At 43.7% G+C, this 21,362-nt stretch overlaps 1 long non-coding RNA gene across 1 annotated transcript; it reads left to right on the top strand.

Annotated features, from left to right (window-relative positions):
• Positions 1-1,940: 1,940 nt before the first annotated feature.
• Positions 1,941-7,455, top strand: LOC138407832 (uncharacterized). The gene is made up of 3 exons (XR_011241147.1): positions 1,941-2,218; positions 5,558-5,682; positions 6,378-7,455. It is a non-coding gene; the product is annotated as an uncharacterized lncRNA (long non-coding RNA).
• Positions 7,456-21,362: the final 13,907 nt, after the last annotated feature.

The raw sequence follows: 21,362 nt of genomic DNA on the forward strand, positions 1-21,362 counted from the left end.
GCCTCATCGTAAAAGTAGCCTGCACATGTGTTGTACATGTATCAGTTCATCCTTGAAAAACATTGACTGAGTGAACTTGTGTATTTGTGTTTGCCTGACCGTAATCAGGTTTAAAGCGGCTACTTCACATGTATAAAATTAACCACCGATGGGGTGAAGAACACGCCACCATTGCTACACGCTGTAGCAACTGGATCAAGGCAAACACTGAGCCGCTCTTGCGAGTTAGGAACACTTAATACTGTCATCAAAGCTGGTGCTTGATGGTCTCACTGTGACACTGTGAAAGTGGGATGAGAGGTGGTAATGGACAGAGGAGGTGGTGTGGAGAGGCTGGCTGAGGACTGTGTGTGGACCAGAAGGCTTAGAACATGTTGAGAAACAGTGAGCAAACATCTGTTTCCATGGTTGGGCTCCCGTGCACAAGTGTTGACAGTGTAGTTACATGTTTATGCACTGATCAGCTACTTCCAACATCTTCAACAGTGCTTTCTTACATTGATGCTGTTTATAGAGAGAAACTGTGTGATGACATGAAAAGAAATGCCACTGTCATAAATCCTGGCTTTCCCAAACTACTAAAAAATTTCAGGCACATTCGGCTCTGTGAGGGAGATGTCGTGGAATCAAAACGGCAATGAAGATTCTGCAGAGTACCAATCCATCCAACTGCCAGTAGATTGCAATGATGACAATCCATCATTTTCAGAGAGAGTTGAGGATTTTTTGAAAACATATTTTAATGTTATTTTAAGCTGCTGGTAGCACAACAGGAATTGTTGAACTGAGGTGTCATCTGGTTGCCATGGACAGGCCTAGTTTCATGGAAATCCATCCAGATCAATACATGGCTAATATAGGGGTTAACACCTCTCCAGGAACAGCTCAGATCATGGAACGTTTTTGATATTGAGCACTCCCAATAGATAATAAATAATTTCAAAACTTGGTCAAATAAAACCCAAACTACTTGCATGGCTTCAAGCCTCCAGGGGTAAGTGAGAAAATATGTTCCTTTGTAATTCGGGTGAACAACCCTTTAACCTTTTAAACAGCTTGACCGTGAACGCCAAACCAACAATGTTTCCTCCTCTGTGATTAAGACCTGAGAGGTGGACTGAGGAAAGGCAAGCTGTGTGCTTTTTAACCGGGGTTAGGGGTGGAGGTTCATAGGTCCATGAACTCAACCAGTGGGATGTGCGTCATCTGAAGTCCGCCCTTAGAGGTTGGTTTTTGGATCTAAGACAGAGCACCTGTTGAGGGTGGAGACATGCAGACATTTATTGGCTGTATTCAAACAAAATTGTGTTATATTTGACTGTTTTCATCGACAGCATTCATCCTTCTCTTAAAGTGTTCATACAGAACCTTTGAGCTTTAGCCCAGGCCAGTTAATATAGCAAGCGGTGAGAGTCCATGCTTTTGGGTTTATCCAAGGCAGCAGTTAAAGTACAGGACCACAGGCGTAAAGCTGTCAACATGTGGACACGGTCATGGAACACAGCCTTGCCTGTCCCCACACCAACTTTATAGGAATGTTTAACACCCCTCCACCACCACCTAAACATATTCTGTATCTGTCCTCTGTATCGCATTTTCTCCTTGCCAGGCTGCTTAATGTGCAGGTTGCTATTTCCCCACACATTCCTCCAGATAAATCTCCACTCGGGATCTTTCTAGAACAAAGCCGTTAAGACATGTTGGGAAATCTCCCACTTTCATCTTGATGCTTGCGCACCTATGTGTGGCATTTTAAGTCGTTCCTACTGATATCAGATTACCCACTGAAGGATATTTGGGCTGTTGATATGAGCTACTTAAATTGTCTGTGTGTGTCGGTCTGTGTGCGGAGACAAAGTGAAAGGTGCTTGTGTGACAGCGCGTCTGTGTGTGAGATTTTTCCACCTCTTTGAAGTGTACAAGATGGGACGGCCCATCCTGTCGCTTTGCCGGTGATGCATCTTTGATGTGTGATTAAAGGAGTGATGTACACCTCTGTTTAATCAGCTCCAACATTTGACAGCCTGTATCCGACAATGCACCACTTGTGCGAGGGGAGCATAGTTTTAGAACATTATTATTATACTGCCTGTGCTTCATGATCATCTTTCGGCGCCCTCCTTGAAGGCTGGCAATGGAGCTGTACAGTGACAGAGCTCAGTTGAAATGTGCCTTTTTCTCAGACCACGGATTCTGTCAACTTTGCAGGATTAGTCAGGTGAGTGATCAGCAGCTAGCGTACATAGACCGATGCCTGGGTCGGTTGTAGGCAGGGCTGGACTGGCCATCTGGCCCACTGGGCACTTTCCCGGTGGGCCGATGTGACTTTCATTGGCCTATAAAACATGTAAATTGGCCCTAAATTGACACTGGGGAAAGCCTGATCATATCTTTAAACACCTCACGCTTTGGTCTCTATGCAGGCGCCATTAAATAATGAATCTGAAAGACAATACCTTCACGGTCACACTGGCTGCAATTGTGCTGCGTGCCCCATTGTCTGTTGTTCACACTGGCAGCCTGCAGTCTGTTTGGATGGATACAAGATGGCTGTCTTAAACCCTCTGCAACATAATCAGAGCAACAATCATAAGCCTGGCAGTCTAATGGCACAGAGATTGCATGTGATAGCATCAGAGGCGGCTTTTTTGAAACGCTAGCGTACTCCCAGCCTGTGCCTAAACCTTTCTATCAACATGGACATCAGCCAGATCCCGGCTCTGCAGCCACACCAGTTTTGTTTTGCTTTGTTCTGCTGCTACTTTCTCTATCCTGAATTTATTTTCTTACTTGATACTCTCACTTTAAAGTGGAGTGACACACAAGCTGGGTTTTCCAGCACAGGTTTCCTGTGTTTGGAAGAGGGGGGCCAGTGATATAAAAACATAGAAAGGGGTGAGAAGGTCACACGGAAAGAGGGGAAAAGAGGTTGGAAAGTGTGGAGGTTAATTGGGAGGTAAATATGAGGATAGATTTTTGTACTTTTCTTTAAAACTTCAGCCCAGTATCCCCAGGAAGAATGAAAGTTACTATAGTGATAGGATTGGGACTGAAATAGAATAAACAAACTGTTAAATGGAATTCATGAAGCTAAACCTTTCTTGACATTACCCTTATGCAGACGCAAGTTCAGAAAGCAGCAATATAACGGCTGAGTGAGCTGTAATGTGACCCCAAAATAACAAGACAGCTCAACCATGAACTCACACTCTATCACCTACTCCAAAGACTATACAAACAAGATACTACCTGGTTTATCTCCTAAACATTGCCACAACAGAGACGTCGTCAGGCAAAGACCACAGCAACCATATCTGAGAGATGGCGGTGGAGTCCAAGACATTATCAGCTCCAGATGAATGATATCACACTTGACAGAGAGATTGTAGCTGCCTGGGTTGTGGAAAGTGTTGAGGTGTTACAGCTCGCTAAAGTTGGAGCACAAAAGGTGTCTTTGTCTGAAACAAAGCCAGGGAGATTGAAAGAAGATGATGTTCAACACCAACAGCTGTAAGGACGAGAAAAAAATAATTAACCTCTATTAACCCTTCAAATTATTAAGAAAAGATGACGACCACAACTACATAAAAAGGCAGTGATACAAAATATTAGGAAAGCTGTGACATGGTTCAAGTTATTTGTTGAAAAGATAATACATCCTTGTGAGGGTGGGCGTGGTGGCATCCAGCTGCAGGAGAGAGGTGTCACCGGTTAACCAATCACTCACTCTCTCTTAAATACTGTGGAGAGCTGGTGGTGACACAGATGGACACGCTGTACCGTGAAGCGTGTGTTTTGTTACATGAAGAGCAGCTGTGGCTCAGGAGGTGGAGATGGTCGTTCACTAGACAGAAAGGTAGTGGTTCAATCCCAGGATGCTCCAGTTTGCATTCTGAAGTGCCCTTGGGCAAGATACTGAAACCCAAATGTAATGTAATGGCCATTGCTAGCTATTGTCTGATGACGAATTAGACTCTGGGGGCAACGGCCGAAACCCAGTGTAGACAGCAGATATAAGTGCCAAGACTCCATTTTCCATTCCCTCTACACTTTTTTACAGCTGACAAGTTTCTTTTACCACACAAGTCGAACTTCTTTCTCCACAAAACACAAATACCATTACTTTTTGTTGCTGTTTTAGTTCCAGAAGACAACCAAAGCCTGCTCAAACATGATTGGTTGAACTAGAAATGGAAACCAGAAGGCTTCCGGCCCTGAAATAGAGATAAATTAAGAGTGACTGAACCTGTGCATCAGAGAAGCCCAACACAAGGTCCATTAATGTTTCTGATTGTGTGAGAAGTTCTCAGTAAAGGGCACTATTTTGTGTTGAGTTTACCCCCAGTGATGTTTTCATGTTTACGTGATCTCTCAGATATCTCAGTCATGTGAATTACAAGAGTTTTAACAGAAGTAGCACGACGCAGTCACAAGCATGGGACTACTATACTGGATATTTATATGGGAGTGTGTTGTTTCTTATCCTATTTCTTCATGACCATCACTTTGTTCCTTTTAAACAGGAACATGATCTTTGCCTATATCTTATTCCTGTTTTTTTTACGTCAACCAAGCTTGTTTTCTAATTATAGCCCTTTCTTACCAGTTTGTGTTGCCCAAACTTAACCAAACCTTAAGCCACAGAGAAAGATCAGATGACTCTGACTCATTTTGGAAGAAAACACACATTATTTTTAATATTAAACTTTACTTTGATGGTCCTGATAGTCCTATTTTGCAACACAGATGGAAGGGATTGGGTTTTCTGTGAACTCATAATTTCTGCCAGTTTTTCCTTTTTCACATCTGTTGCTGGTGCTGTTTGGTCCGAACACTTCTCACTGGTTTATATTGGGTTGCACGCTGTCTGTTGGAAAAAACGTCATGAACCTCTTGAATTTAAACAGTATTATACTACATAATACATACTGTAGGATGTTTTGTATGCGTTTTTCCCAATATTCCCAAACATCACAGAGAAATGCGACAGATTTGGAACAAGATTTTTTTAAAGACTCAGACAATATCCCTTTCCAGACCAACATCTGCAATGTAATCTGGTGGATTGGTGTTAACTGTCACTCTTTTTCTTTTACTACGCGCTTTGCAACCCAACACCCTGCTCTGAGTTAAATGCCCAACAGGTGTCTTTATTAGTCATGGGAACTTAATTTAATGCCATAAATGTCTGACGGACATTCATAAGTATTTATTCGCTATTGGACTAGTTTACAAAAGAACGCGCTAGATAGTGTGAGAGGGACCACTGCATGCAGGTGGGTCTGAAAGTTTAGTTCACTTATACTTATGACACATGTAATCCTGTAGGTTAGGTGTGATGTGCAGATTTGAGTCTCTGTGCTTCAACAAAAGCCAAGTGTTGAAGACGCAAACACTCAGGTCTCTTGCTTAATAAGTGTATTACTTCATCTATCTCAGGGTCACCTGGGGTGACGCTCACAACTGAACACATTGTTGATGATGTGGATGTTTTTCTCATTCTCAGTCCATAAACTTCTAGCCCCCTCTCTCTCTCGTTCTCTCCATCCACCTGCAGCTTTCTGATCCAAATTATGCAGACAGCATTTCCCCAGCGGAACAACAGTGTCCATCTGGCTGTCTCTTATTTGGACTTGAACATTGAAGACATCCCACTCTTGCCGAACTGTGAAGTCGGAGTTGGTAATAATCTGAGTGTAATAATCTGTATAAATAGCTGTAGCTATCAGGTACGAAGGCGCCAGTGGCATCATGGGAAAACGATGCCTCCAGTCTGCAGCCTTTATTTCGTCTAGAAAAGAGTCCTTATAACAGTCTGGGTTTTTTTGTTGGTATGAAACTATTCCATTAGTCTTCAGATGTCAAAACACAGAGGAGGTATAGCATTACCGTCTACAACATCCACAAGCAGAAAAACCACACACACACACACACACACACACACACACACACGCACAGACACGCACGCACTCACACACACACTCCTCTACACCCCTCTTTTTGCTTCTCACGCTTGCTCCCACAATCTCCCATTTTATCACTTTACCAGTCACATTTCATGATCTGCTCTCCCTCCCTCTCTTGTTCTTTCTCACTTGGCCTTATGCTACTTTTACACAACCTTTCTCCATTCACTCCCATGTGTTGCGATTATTGAGAATGTTTCCAGCCAGGAACTACTGTTCTGTAACAAAACTCCAGTGCTGTTTCAGCTTGCACTCTCATCAGTTTAATGTATCCACCACGCTGAAGTCGTTGTTTTGAAATTGCACAAAAAAGAGATGGGTTTTTTTTCCTGCTTTTCTAAGTGACAAATGTTTGCAATGTTCTTAAGTATCTCTCTCTGTGTCATGGCCACCTTCGTTATCATGGCCCAGTATCCAGTTTAAAAGGAAAGGAATTGGATCAAGCTGAGCTCTACAGTGAAGCAACCTGCTGTCCTGCTCTGAACAACGCTATAAGACACAGGAGGAAAACAGACACACTGAGGAATGTCATTAGTGTGCAGAAACCTGCCAGTATACCCTCGTGTGCGCCAAAGATATTAGTCAACAGTAATCAATTGCCAGTGTACAGATACCATACAGATGGGCCTGCACACACAGACAAACATGCAGGGTTGAAGAGGACACTTCAATAAATTACTCATTAGAAATGTCTGAGGGGGAAATATTAATTGTGAATCACTGAGTGAATTCAGATGGCAGGACTGTGCAGACACGTTGTCGGTTGAGGCGTCTGCTCACAGACACATAAACACTGAGCTGCATGTTGAGCGCTCAGCAAATAGACAAAATGTGGAAGAAGTGTGTTGTCCCTTGTGTGTGTGCGCGTGCTCCAAAAATCATACAAAAAGCCCAGAGTCAACACATAATGAGTAGAAAAGTGAGTTTTGCGACCAATGTGACTCACTTTGAATTCATAATTCATGGCTTTTGGAAACAAAGGTCCTCCAAGAAACACAAGGCACATGCGACCAGACGCTTGAGTCTTGTTTGATGGACAGGCTTGGCTGAGCATCCTAAATGCATTGCTGCTCTGTATGCATTAAACCATGCTACTGCTGTGGATGTGCTGTAGTGTGACAAGTCTTTGGCTCTTTCCAATGCACCAACTTGCCGTGTATTGAAGATGAACAGAACCTTAAAACAAACACAGACCGGCTTAGTGAGACATCCAGAATGCCTGCAGAATTAAAGGAGCATGTTCAAAATAAATGTGTTATTGGTTGCGTATCACGTGGATGAGATGGGGCAAAATCAGATCCTTTTTTTTCACCAAAAGGATGGCATTGTGGGTGTGCGTGTGATGGAGTGGCAGCGAGCTGTGACGACCACGCTGAAAAAAAGGAGAAAGACGAGAAGAACAGGGAATGTGATGGGTGTGATAACATCCGCACAATAAACATGAATCACAAGTTTGTTACAATTTGAGGACAAAATGGAGAAACACAAAGAGGGAAAGAAGATGAAAAAGAGAAATTCTGACTAAATCAGCAAAACAAATAAACATATTGTATGTATATGTGTGTGTGTGTGTGTGTGTGAGTGTGTGAATCAGCCAGGTTTTTTAAAGCTGTAGTTAGTCCAAGTTTACTATCAGCATGTCTCAGTGCTCAGTTTGTCCCAGTGTCTCGGCCAGTCTGCTTCTGAGTATGAATTGTTTACAGCTGTCCAGATAACATCAGCAAAACACATCTCTGGACTCACGCTACAGCCTTGAGCCACCTCTCCACTCAAGGCTGCTGTCTCTCTCCCTCCCTCTCTCTCTCTCTCTCTCTCTCTCTCTCTCTCTCTGTCTGTCTGTCTGTCTGTCTGTCTGTCTGTGTCATCACACAAGCACAGATGTGCCGCTGTAGACGTTACAGAAGCCTGTTATGGATGACTGCAGGCAGTGCAGGTCATTCTTTAAACGTGAGACTGAAGTTGTTTTGAGATGACAGCCGAGGCCCCTGGTGTGGGAATTTTAACAAATTATCAAGAAATCAAAATACAAAAAATATTTATGATTATATTATATTTATTAAAGGGATGTACTTAAATTCAATTTTGAAATACTAGAGCTGGAGTATTTCCATTTGAATATTCATTTTTCTTTTAATCCACTACAAAGCCCGAAAGGAAATATTGCACACTGACTTTTGAGGCACGTGGTTGTGTAAACAACCAGATGCATTGTCAGTCTAACTATTGACTTACTTGTTACCTAGCCTATAACACTTAATAAACATTGTTAGAAGTTGGCTGTGTATGATTAGAAATATAAATAAACAATAAAACCTTATCATGCATTATAATGTAAATAATCATTTTTGCTAGTTATACGACCAAAACATTTTTTTAAATTTAGATTCCACAGTGTGCTCATGGACGGATTCACACAGATTGCACATAAAGAAACTTTATGCATTCACTTTTCACTTCATTTATAGTATCATTTCATATTTTCCTCCTCAGATGTGAACCATTTGTTTTTTATGTCAGGGCAAACTGTTCATTAATCTTAATCAACCTTTCCCTAATCCAATATGTTCTGCTGTCATGGATCCTTCACTCTGCCTTTTTCTTTTTTCATTTTCTTTCTCATTCTTCCTGTCTCCACTCGCTTTCCATCCAGGTATGACATCTTCACCCAGCACATGCAGCCTCTCTATCTGTCTGCACGCTGTCTGTGAGTTGAGGAGGACTCGGGGAAACTGCCCCTCCACACTTTATTACTTGAACTATTTTCACGTGTGCTGGTGTTGCTTCAGAGCTGCAGATGAAAGAGAACCAGAGGGACACACTAGGTGTGTGGGATCAGCATGCAGCTCAAGTGTGTTATTCATTTGCCTTGGATAAGATCCAGGTCTGTCTTCTGTCATCATTTTCTTTTTTTGTGTGTGTTTGATATGTTAGTCATCCTGCATTTCTATTCCACATCCCTGTCTCTCATAACTTATTCTTTATTGATTCTCTTTCTCTTCTGGTCATAATCAGTAACTGGAATTTTTCTTTTGTTCATTCCTTAAACTAGTCATTCATGACTACTACAACCTATTTTTTTAATCATTTAGTCTCCTTCATTTCCTGTTCAACCACTTTTCATACTCAGACTCCCAATTCTCTGATGTATAGTTTATCTGCCTGTTGATATTTGCTTCTAACCTCCTGCCTTCAGCACAATGCAGCATCTCCCTCTTGTCTTTCTCTCTTCATCCTTCTTCTTTTCTCCATGTCTTTATGAGCTGTAATGGTTATCTGCTGGTGGGCTGGGCTACAGTCCTGGGCAGAGAGAGAGGAAGTCCAGAGAAAGCCTGTTATTCTTTCCTCCCCTCTGTCTGGCATGTGTGGAGAATGAAGGGAGATTTGGAGCCTGCGCTGCTGTAATTTCAGCCCTTCCATCTGACCTGGCTGGTGGGAGTGGGAAGGTGAGCTGGTTCTGTGATATCGGGAGGAATAGGGGTGAGGAGGGGCATTCGCTGCCCTTTGTTCTGTTCCCAGACTACCCTCAACCCACCACACCAGCACCCACTGAATGTGGTTTGTTCCAAACGGGTGGACAATGGGAGGCAAGTGCGCACACCCGTGTTTGAGTCCTTGGTTCTGCTCATTCAGAATGTGTGTTATTTTATCATACATCCAAGTGATATGGTATCTCTGTTAAATTCTTTCTCACAGATGCTCATCAATGTGTCTGAGCCTGCGCTTCAGTTTTGTTTTCACTCTTCAGCTTTGCCTTCTTGTACTCAATGTCGTAATTCCACAACTCTTCTGGCTCACATGTAAATATTACCATCAATTACATTAAGTCTGTAAATTGATCAATTAGGGTATTTTCACACATTAGTGATAAGAGTTTTAAATTAGTTTTAGTAGTTTTAAACCAGTGCTCTAGCATCCATCAAATTGATGTGCATGTAGAGGACTCTCTGGAGTCTAGGTTTTCCAAAAGATAGTGTCGGGTACATCTAGGAAAATCAAAATTCCATTTAATGCATACATACGAAATGTAAAATGTACAATAGGGTTTTCAGAGATAACATCACAATGTTTTTTTAAGAGTTTTCTGTATTCTCATTCCTGTCGTCACGGTGTCTTAAACTTCTGCAGTGTTTTGGCAACTTCAGAGCAGCTCAGAGAATCAAGTTCGCCATCTGTTGTGTGAGTGAGTTCTTTAATGCCCAGTGTGTTATTGTTTGGGAATGTATGAATATGGGTGCATTTGTGTTTAACCTTTGCAGCGCAGGTGTGTGTGTGTTGTGTGAAGCAATTGAATGTGAGGGAAAACCTCAGATTTTGTTGGATCCCTACAACGCTGGGGTTCAGACTGGCAGCTGAGAGGGGCCCAGACAGGGACAGGTGTGTGCACTCTGAGGAAAGAGGCTGTGTGCGTGACTCTGAGGAAGGGGTACGGTGGGGGGTGTTCATCCGTCAACCCCCCCACCTGGGCCTGGATTCCTCCAGTCAGTGGCAGGGTTTGCAATACAAGGAGGGAATCTGCCTGCTGCAAAGAGCAGAGAGAGGATGCACGTTGCAGCTGAGACCACAAGGACATTAATGTGGGTGGGAATGACAAACAGTTTAGGTTTGTACGAGAAAGAATCTGGCTGACGGTGTCCCCCTAAAAGTGTTGATACTGCATTCTCATCAAACCAGGCTTTATTTTACATTTCCTAGGGCTGTGAAAAGCTAAAGAGGGACGCTGAATCTGCAGGACTTGGAATGTATGTTTGGCACAGTGTGTGGATTCAGGAGAAACGTCAAATCACACTAGCTGAGCTGAGGAGGAAATGAAACTCAAATAGAACTCACTTAGCAAATAATATTTAGAGAGCATGTTTAATGTTTCACATCAAGATCCATACATTATATCCTGAGAAATGATTAAGATTACATTAAGGAAATGGATTTTAGGAAAAATCCTGTATCAACCACTTTCACCAGAGCCACACAAGTGTATTGGATTCCTCCCATGACCTCTCTCAGGTTTTGTGCCAATCGGTTCTGCAGCAACAGACAGACACGCACAAACACAACCACCTCAGCAGAGGTAACAAAAGACAAGCAACACCTTGCAGCCATTGTAAGCCCGGCGCTGACAAGTACAGTTCTGCTGCCTGCAACGCTTGACTGATCCCCTCCGTTTTCGGTTTAAAAAAAGTAGTACAAAGTTACATATGCCTACACCGAGGGGTATTGTAAGGCATTACCAAGCTGGGTTTTCCCCTTTTCCCAAGTGCTGCTGTGGAAAATTGAGGAAAAAAAAAAACCCAGACAACACACCCATAGCAAAAAATCAGTGTAAAAAGAGCTGAAAGGTGCATTGTATAAGGTATTCTTCAGGGAGAATATGCAGCCCTGTCCAATAATCACAGGTCTATGTGAGTTTATTTTCTAAATAAGACATCAAGGGGATGTGTATTAATCACAGCCCATGTAATCCGTAATCCTGTCACAGTCCTGCCCCAGTGGAAAAACATCACCATGGTCAGAAAGAGCTTTACCCCAACACATCCGGCTCTCATGTCTCAAGACCCTGGTTCACCCCCACCCCCCTCCCTATGGACCCATGTACATGTACATGCATGAACACATAAACACATGCTCATACAGTTAGTATGTTCTCTGGGAGCAGCAGAGTACAGTGCACACAGGTAATGCTGTTCTGAGAGGGCTCAAGCGTTACCTAATGTATGTGCTGCACTGAAAGGAGCTTTGTGAGGATCCTCCTTCGTGCTCGTAGTGGTGCTTGTTACACGTGCCGTCATCTCTTAGTCAGGGGGGATTTCTAAGCGGTGCAGCAGAGGTGTGTAACTACGCCGGTTTAATATCAGTGTAATGATTTTGCAATTGGAGGTTATAAACAGCTGATTTTCTCCGAATTTCAACAAATGAATGAAGCGGCCACTGATGATCTTTTGTGTGTTTCCACTCCGCATGCCACCAAAGCATGACGCAGCATCGCACTGAGCTGAGGCCTCTTGACTTTGTTTATTGTTAAGCCATGACGTTTCCTCAGTGCTGCAGCCAGACATCTCAGCTTGGCCAGGGTCTGGCTTGCCACAGGCTCCACTGCTGGACAAGAGGCCTGCAATTATAGCTCACTTCAAAGATGCCGGCCAGTCAAAGACGGCATTCATGCATTTATTTTGGCAAACCCCCATCCTCTCCCCCTTTCTTACCTCCTCACCTTTCCACCTCCCGCCCCCTTGCCCTTCTTCCTCCTTTCCCACCAACCCTCCAGCTTGTTTAGATGAGTGATTAAGCAGAGAAACAAGTGCAAATGGAGTTTGGTTTGGCAGGCATCACTATTGACACACAGTTTACTCAAATATCTCCCTGCGTAGTTTTCCCTTCACCTAAATTTGGCCATGGTGGATGTCGGCAAAGATGAGGGGAGGAGTGGGTCACATGTGCCTAAACAGGGAGGCTTCAGTCCGGGCACAGAGACCATCCTCTGCTCCTTTCTCACCCCACCTCCTGCAGCTGATCCAGAAATAAAACCCAAAGAGTGGGGGCAGAAGGGCATGTTTCACTTCAGGCCATCTGCTCTATGCAAGCTATTAGATATTCAATTAACACGGTAAACTAATAGTATAGTTTACAATGTCAACAGAGCAATGCATCATGGAGTATCAAGCGCTGCACCCATAGATCCAACCCCACTCCTCTCTTGAACCACAAAGTAAGCCAACTTTAACTGTCAATAACATATTTAGAGAAGTGTTTATTCCCTGGTCATTTCAGGTTTATTTGATCGTGACAATGTAAGGGACTTATAATAATACTTCTAAGATGTGTTATTGCATGCAGCCTTGAAGAAGCCCAGCCAGATATTTGAATGGAAAGGAACAGCTGGTATATTCTCTCCATATATTTCCCTTTATTGGAAGGGCATCATCTAGCATATAAGTTATCATATTTCAAAAATTCCAGTTGTCTACCATCTGCTGGGTGAAACTGGTCTTGTAAACTGTGATCCAGATCCAATCTGACACCCAGGTTGGCTTTGATTGGCCCTATAACTTCATCACAGTAACAGTTATGAGGACCCTTGGGTACGAGGTGCATGTGTTGTGTGCATGTTTGCATGTGGGAAAAGCATATGTTCATTTGCTCATCTGTCTGTTTTTAAGGTTTGTGTTGGAGGGCACTGACTGGTATGTGCAGGAGTGTTTGTGAATGTTTGTTGTTAAAGCAAGCCAGACACCTTAGCCCCACTGGGCCAGAGCTCCACCATCAAACCCCCTGGAATTTGAAATCTGATGCTGGAAGTTGGGCAGCCAGAGTGATTAGGGGGACCCACCACGCTGGTGGTGTTACAGTTTGGCTCAGGTGTCCCATTCGTCACACGGCAGACCAGCCCCAGCCCGCACCAGACTGGACGGACACCCCAGTCATAGCACTGTCTCTGGGGCAGAGTCAGGCGGCCTTTGGACCTCTCTATAGGAGTCTCTATGGCTCCCATGGGTCCAACTTATCCATCCGTCTGCGCAGGCTCCTCTGACTCGTTAAAAAGCACAGACCTGCGGTGCTAAATCATCAGGCTGTCACATACATCATACACACCTGGTGGGACTTGTATCCCTGCAGAACAGTTACTGTCACATACTGGATATTGTGTGGACACTGAGAAGTGGAGGGAACACATTTTAGGCTGGAGAACAGAGGAGAGAGATCAAATCAGATATACCACACACACACACACACACACACACACACACACGCACACACACACACACACGCACGCACACACACACACACACACACACACACACACACACACACACACACACAGCAGGGTAGTTATAGGTCTACATAAAGGCTGCATTGTTAAAACACACTGTGCTCCTAAATCCTAACTGTTAAGAAAGGACACAGCGACAAGGGTGAGAACCGACACACACACACACATATATATATATATATATATATGTATATAAGCTGTGCACTCACATTTACACATATTGTGTACACGCTCACACAAGCACCTTAATTCAAAAAGGTCCTCTGGGCCTTGGCAAGCCCCCTCATTCACATCAAAGTGCGATCACTTTCCATCCCTTTGCCAATAACTACCTGACAACTTGGAGAAAGGTGCAGATCATAACTCCCACACACAAATGCAATCACTCACGGTCTTGTCATTGTCTTCTCCCCAAACTTTGGCTGGCATCCACGCACGGCTTGAGATGAAAAAGGTCTACAATTTACAGTTTGCTGTCCCTGACCCCCTGTTGTTTATATAAAGGATGATAATGTTTCGTCAGGGCAGGACTTGTTTTTTCACTCCCATTGTGTCCAGGAGCAAGTTTAGAAACTTTTAAAGAGGGAGGCCAGACTGGGTCACATAGTTTTCAAGAACAGAGGGACATTTAACTGTAAAACCCTTGTTCTTGGCACTCTATATTATCAATAGTTACACCATTCATTCAATGTAATACATTCATAATAACTGAACAGCTTTAGATATTCTTACAGCCATAGACAAAATGTGAGAATAACACTTGATGTACAAGAAGGACCAGGACCTTCTGACTGTTTTAAGAATTTTTTGGGAAAAATAATAATGGCTAGCTTCATTTGATGTATTTGTTTGTGAAAACGGAACACAGAGGGACTAGTGGTCATCACCAGTGACTGACACCACTCATTTACTGAAAAAGGAGGATAAATGCCAAACATTGCTTGGCCTTCATTCCCTAAATGCAGACAAGATGTTTGTCTGTCTATTCCTGGTCACAGTTTCATTCATGAAAATAGTTAAGGAAAGTCTATCTTAACGAAAGCAAGACCAACCAGAGAGTAACACAGCTCTCAATGCAGAGAAAACCAGATCAAGAGTTAGGAATAATTTAAAAAATTGGGAAAAGAAATAGAAATAGAAAAAAAATGAAAATAGAAAAATATAATAATAATAATAATAATCTTTTTTTGTTGCAGCCTTCTGTGTCACAAAGAAACAAGAGACTGTGTCTACAGCAGGTGACCTTTAACCCTCTCACACCCTCCCGTCATCATTGTTAATGGCTCTCTCCGCTGGTATGCAGAGAGCGTGAGCAGAAGAAGAGAGGATCCTGCCAGCACAGCGTGATAAAAACACCCCGGCCCCTGGATTTGGCCCTGAAAACACCTAGGTGGTCCTGAAAAAGATGGAAAGAGAGGAAGACAGAGACAGGAGTACATGGGAGGACAGGAGTTATGTGGGAGGGAGACTGTCAGGTTGTCTGTGTCAACAATAAGGAAATAATTGGCCTCTGTAGCCCGTGGGCCTCGCCACGGCAGCCTGGGGGCCTGCTGGGGTTGGGTGGGGCATGGCCCTGGCATTACACACAATTAAACCAACAAGGGGGTCAAATGGGGAGGCAGGGGAGGTCCGAGTCCTGTCATTCATGAGAGTGATGTCTTTGTGCCCGAGGCTAAGCCGAGCCAAGGCCCAGGTCACAGGGAAAGGAGCTGAACTGGGCCTCTGTCTGGAGATGAAAGCTCCATGTGAGCGACCTGCTGCTCTAAAATCAGGCTGATGCTGTAAATTACAGAGGAGGATTTGAACACAGGTTGGTTAATAGCTGTCTGAGGATGTTAACAAGTAGGTGTAAAAAGGTGTCTGGTTGGCAAATGGATGGAAAAACTTGAATTACTTGGTATTTGAAAGAAGCTTCTTGTTTCTTTTCTTCATCTGCTTGTGCTTCTAAAGCTTTCACCTTTGTTCACGCTCTCCCTCTGATGACCTGTGAAATCCACTGAAGCCCTCTCGACAGGATTTCATGTCTGTGGTCAGGCTCTGGACAGTATCATAAGCCAGACTGTTGGTTGGCAGACCGCTAGCCCCTCTCTGACTTGACCCAATCCTTGACCTCCCACTAATGTGATAAACATTCCCAATCAATGGAGGAAACAGAGTGGAAGTGGCCGGGATGTGGACATGACCTCCTGCCGAGCTTCAAACAGCCAATTATTCTCTGTTTACTCCTAATATTCACCTTTTTCTTCTGAGATGGAGGGAGGTCTGCTAGTTCAGCCCTGACCTCCATCTTATTTAGTATTTCCCTGAAAAAAAACAACACAAACATCTACCAGTTGGCTGAAATGATTTTGCTCATTACCTAAATGTAATCATTTTCTCTGAATTAATTAATGAGGTAACAAATGAATTGATTAATGAGTTAATCAAAATACACACATTTATAGAAGTGAATGAAGTAATGATAAATAATAAAAAAGAATGATAAAAAATTGCTGCTGCATTGAGTAAAAACATTAATGATTTATCATTACCACTGTGTGAATAAACTACCTGTTTGCACAGTGGTAATGAGAAATCATCAATGACTAATTTCTCATCAGAATGACAGTTCACCACCTCAGATTGTCACCCAATATCAGGACAATCTGATATAGAGGTTAAAAGTAAAAGCTCTTGGAAATTTCAAATTTTCACTGTTTTGGTTGTGGCAACAGAGAAGGAGATTCTTATGGCACTTGACAAAGATGACATCATTGAAAAGATGGCAGAGGGCAGTGAGTTGCACCGGCTAATTGTTTACTAGTCTGGAAACTGTTACATCAACAAATACGTCAAAAAATTAGAGGTCTGGTGCTTTGCGTGAAAAGTCAGCCCATGTACCCATTATTATTATGTTCATTCATTTGTTTCACTTATTTTTATTAAAATAATTAGACATTTTTTTAAAGACAGTTTTCCACAATTACGTCTTACTGCTATTGTTTTGTTAAAATATTTGTTCTAATTCTCCTAATGCTTGTATGTTAATTTGATTTAATTAAAACAATCCAAGTTTTTTTACAGACAAAAACTTATATCAGTCAATTGATAAAAAACATAAACAAGAACCGCAAACATAATAAATAATTCATTATATGATTGTTGCATTGTTGTTATATTTTCACTCATACTGTTGCTGTCACTTTCTTGTACAGACTGAAAATGATCACTCTATATTTTCTGTATAAAAACACGTTTTCCTTTGATTCATTTTGCTATATACAAAATGCAGCAAATACATTATTACTTCACAAAGATGTTTCAGGGCACACAGACACACATAGACATAGAGCACTATGTAGTTGCTTGCTCCAGCAGGTGAAATGTAACAACTTTGTACATATTTGCAAAGAGTATATATCCAGCATCTCACATTTTCTCGGCAGAGAGCAGAGGGCCGGAGGGGGCTCTCACGTTCCACATGAATGACTTCATGTAACGAGAGACGAGAGAGGAGGAGAGAGTGAACGATCCGCACTCACAGCCGGGGTCCGTGTTCCATGTTCTGCTCTCCTTGTCCTTGTCGACTCTTTTCTACAAGAGGAAGTGTGGTAACACTCTAACGTCACAACAAACAATAACGCACAACCTGTCCGCTTCCTTTTTTTCATCAACCGCCTCCTCCCACAGTGATCCAGTTGGCCGTGCATAACAATATCTTTCAAAGGCCATTTGTGAGTTTCAACAGCCTGTGCTGCTCCCCAACGTGACCTTATCAGTGACAGTTCCTGCTGCATTAACTTACCCTCCACGACACCTCCACCCACTGGACTCACTCCACTCTTCCTAATAGCACTGTGCTCCCCTCTAGCTGATGGTCACATCGGCAGTAATGCCCCATGCACCCCGCAGGAATTCACGGCTGGATGTAACAAAATATATGTCAGAGTTCTCCTTTTACTGAGGCCTTTCATTGCTTCTTCTTACAGTTTAAGACAGGATCAAACAAGACAGGGCAGGAAAGTGGGATAGCATTTAGGTGTATGCAAGTTTGGGGGATGGGGGATTGTAGCTGTATTTCTGATCCCCCCTTGGCCCCTGGGGAGCAGGCAGGGCTGCTGCTGAGACCAAGTGGGGCTCAAGTTTTGTCAACGGGCATCAATCTCTCTTGTCTGTCAACCCCAGAACTCCCAACCCCTGACCCTGCCCCACCCTCTCATGGCCTGGGTTACAAGGGTCTCTGAATGAGGATTGGTTGTCAGAGATGTCCAGCTGAGAGACAGTGGAGACAGTGATCTGGAATGTGATGCCGCTGTGTCTCGGGAGGATGGAGCTCCCATTGCTTTGGCCTGAACATAGTGAATCCAAAATCATGTCAGATCTCTCAGCTCCCCTCTCTCCTCTGTCTTCTCTGATGTTGTCCCTTATCTCTATGTTCTTTCACCCCTTCACACCCTCTTCCAAAATCTGCTATCTCTCGGTCCTATCAGTCCATTTCCCCTCCCTCTCTCTTCAAAGTACAAAGTGTCTTCATCCATCTCTCTTCTAGCAAATCAACAGTCTGTCAGTGCGTTACCTCTAGAGTGAAGGATGATGGTGTCACTGAACAAAGAGGCTCACTTGGTCTCTACACATGCACATGCACCAAGCTCGAAACCTGGGATCTTGGTGTCCGGACTATGGTGTGTGTCTGTGTGTGTGTGTGTGTGTGGGGGTGTCTGTGTCTGTGTGTGTGCGCGCGCGCGCATGTGGGATAAAGATATGGTGGGAGCTCTGAGAGAAACTGTAGAGAGAACATGACAAACCACTTGTGGCATGGTTGTCTTATTGCATCTCCATGAGCTATTAATCCTTGCAAGGCCTGCTTTGGCTGCCGTCCTCTCTCAAAGCCTGAGTGTCAGTGAACAGCCGAGGTCAGCAATTCACAGTGTTGCTCGATCCCTGCACTGCTCTCAGCATCTTTTTTCTTTCAATCAGTACATTTTGGGGTGTTAGGGAGGAGACATGCGGTGACATCTTTGTTTCTGGGGGTGGGGTACAGGGGCAAACAGAAGGCAGGCAGAGGTTATTGGGGTGAGGGGTGGCAGGTATTGAGGAACTCCAGCTGTAGTGCTCCTCAAGCTACTACCCTTTATCTTTGTCTCCCCTCTCACCATTTCCCTCCATCACTCACTGTCCCTCGTCCATCAGCATCCTGCAGGTTCCTGATTAAAGAGAAAATCTCTTTAATGCCCCCTCAACGAGAAACCCCTCCTTTCATACTCTCTTCCCCTCTTACTCCATCTTCTTCTGTCTTCTCTTTTATATCTCCTCCCCTCCCGTGTGAGGCGACCTGGCTCACTTCCATCAGCTAGAGTTTGGAATCTGCGAGTTGAGTCTCGGTATGCGCCCGGCATGCTCAAACTAAATGCTTTTCCATTCTTCTTTATTTCTTTTCTCTCTTTATCCCTCCTTAGATTTGAGAACTCTTCCCTTGAACATTGCTTTCCCACGAACAGGTGGCAAGCTACACTGGTCATGTGGGTGATAACTGGATCAAGTGTTTGGTTCTCTGACAGAGAAAAAAAAAGGAAAAGAAACCAGCTTTATTTTCTTTTTGCTTTTATCTACAGCTCTTCTGGTCTTCAGTAAAATTTCAACTAAAAATCACAGTCGGCTCCTGCCCATGTTTGCCATTAAGATGGGACAATACACCTGGTTAACTCAGCCTTTTGTCCCTGCTGGCCAATGATCAGTGATGCAGCCGACATAAGCGCCGCTATAGCACTTAGTGAAATACTCAAATCAAAGGCCGGGTGAACCTGTATGATGGTGCTTTTCACTCACAAACAACTCTGTGAAGCAGGAGGCCCTACCCTTATGCATGGACCCTCAACCATCATCAAATCACCAGTGGTGCCTTTGATGCTCTATTCAGTTGATGACCCATTGTCGAACCTCCCCATTCACCAGCACCTGGGCAGGCTGGCACAGTTAAGTCTTTCTGTTGTGATATCAAAACAAATGCATGACCCTGCTTAGAGGACTGAAGATTGAGGGTGAGTTCAGACAATGTTTAAGAGTGCAATGAAGTGAACAGAGATGCCCTCTCTGTCAGCAAGATGGCAGAGTGCCGAGTGCAAGAGATTTCAAAAGAGCCAATTCCTAAAACCACCATCAAGCTGAAATTTTGTAATAATATCTGAATGTACAATCCAACAGATCACATGAACAAATGCTATTCTGACTTTAACTTTATTCTTAAATATAAAAACACTTTTTAATCCCTTTTTCCTTTCACAATGAAGAAGGGTTTGATCCAGATTTTCAGGAATCTGCATGCAGTCAGTTCCAACATGATTGGATAGACATGGAAAATGCTGACCTGACTATACTGTAGTGGTTGTGGAGCACTTCACATCTGAGCAGGGCAACCGTGGGCTGCAGCGGGGCAAGACACACTGGCACCATCACCTTGAGAGGGGCCAAGCCAAGTCTTGTCAGCTGTGTGAATGTGGCCTCAGACACTAGCCAGCGTGTCCCCTGGGTGCCTCCTCACCTCTGTGGCCATGGGTGGGGGAGGAGGTATGGGGGACAGAGTCCTCCTTCATCACCTCAATGTAGGGATGGGACCAACGCCCAAAGTGGCATTGCCCAGCCAAGTACATCCTTCAGCTGAGCCACACCACTCGGCAGAGCAGCTAGGGGGCTCTGGACCCACTGGTTGCAGTAAAACTGACAGAACATGATTTTCCATAAACACATGAGGATCTGTGAAGAGGTGCGTATGTTGTTGCTGGACTAAACATCCAAGTCCCTGTACTAGTCCATGCATACACACCATATAGCAGAGTCCCTAAATATATTTTGGCTCGGAAAATTCCTGTTTGGAAATGATAACAACAATAATGAAGACTTTGCTAGCCCTCATGTTGGTCTTTCTGAAAATAGGTTATAAGTGTGAAAGGCGGAGAGGAGTGCAGACAAGGTTGGTTGTTCATCTTGGTGTCTTTGATGCACCCTTGTTCCGCTGGCCACCCTCTCTTCCCTGTGTAGCCCTGCGGTTTGGCCTTGGCTCCACGACCCTTTTCACAGCCCTCTGGTCCCGCTCTACCACCGCAGGCGCACTTCTTTAGCACATGTCAATATTAGTTTAGGATTATTTCTAGAAGCCAAGTAGGATAAAATCCCAGTAGAGATTACAGAGCTGACACAAAATAATGAGGAAGAATTTAAGGAACCATTAATGAATATTTATTATTTGCATACCAAACACAGATGATTTAACTCAGGCATACTGTGGGTAGCTAAATTTGGGTGAAGCCAAATGGTGTCCTGGGTAACCTCAGCCTAGAATAGCCTGCAAAGAAGACAGGAGTCACAGTGGTGTGTTAGACCCCTTTGCTTCCAGATGAGGTTGGGAGGGATAAAAACAGAGTGAACAGAAGTTAAGTCCCTTCAACCAGGGATGAACTTTGATAAAAGGCTTCACGTATGGGTCAGGAATTTGGCATTTCTTCTCTGGAGAGAATAAACCAGGAAGCCTCGGGTGCTGACCGGGTGGTCAGGTCACGTGTATTTGCATGAAAGCCTGAAGATTTTATTAATTCTCGTCTCGTAATGGAAAACGACACCCATATTGTGGGGATGTAAGAATAAGCTGCATTTAGCATGTG

The sequence above is a fragment of the Paralichthys olivaceus genome, chromosome 5, assembly GCF_024713975.1.
Source record: "Paralichthys olivaceus isolate ysfri-2021 chromosome 5, ASM2471397v2, whole genome shotgun sequence".
NCBI lineage: Eukaryota > Metazoa > Chordata > Actinopteri > Pleuronectiformes > Paralichthyidae > Paralichthys > Paralichthys olivaceus.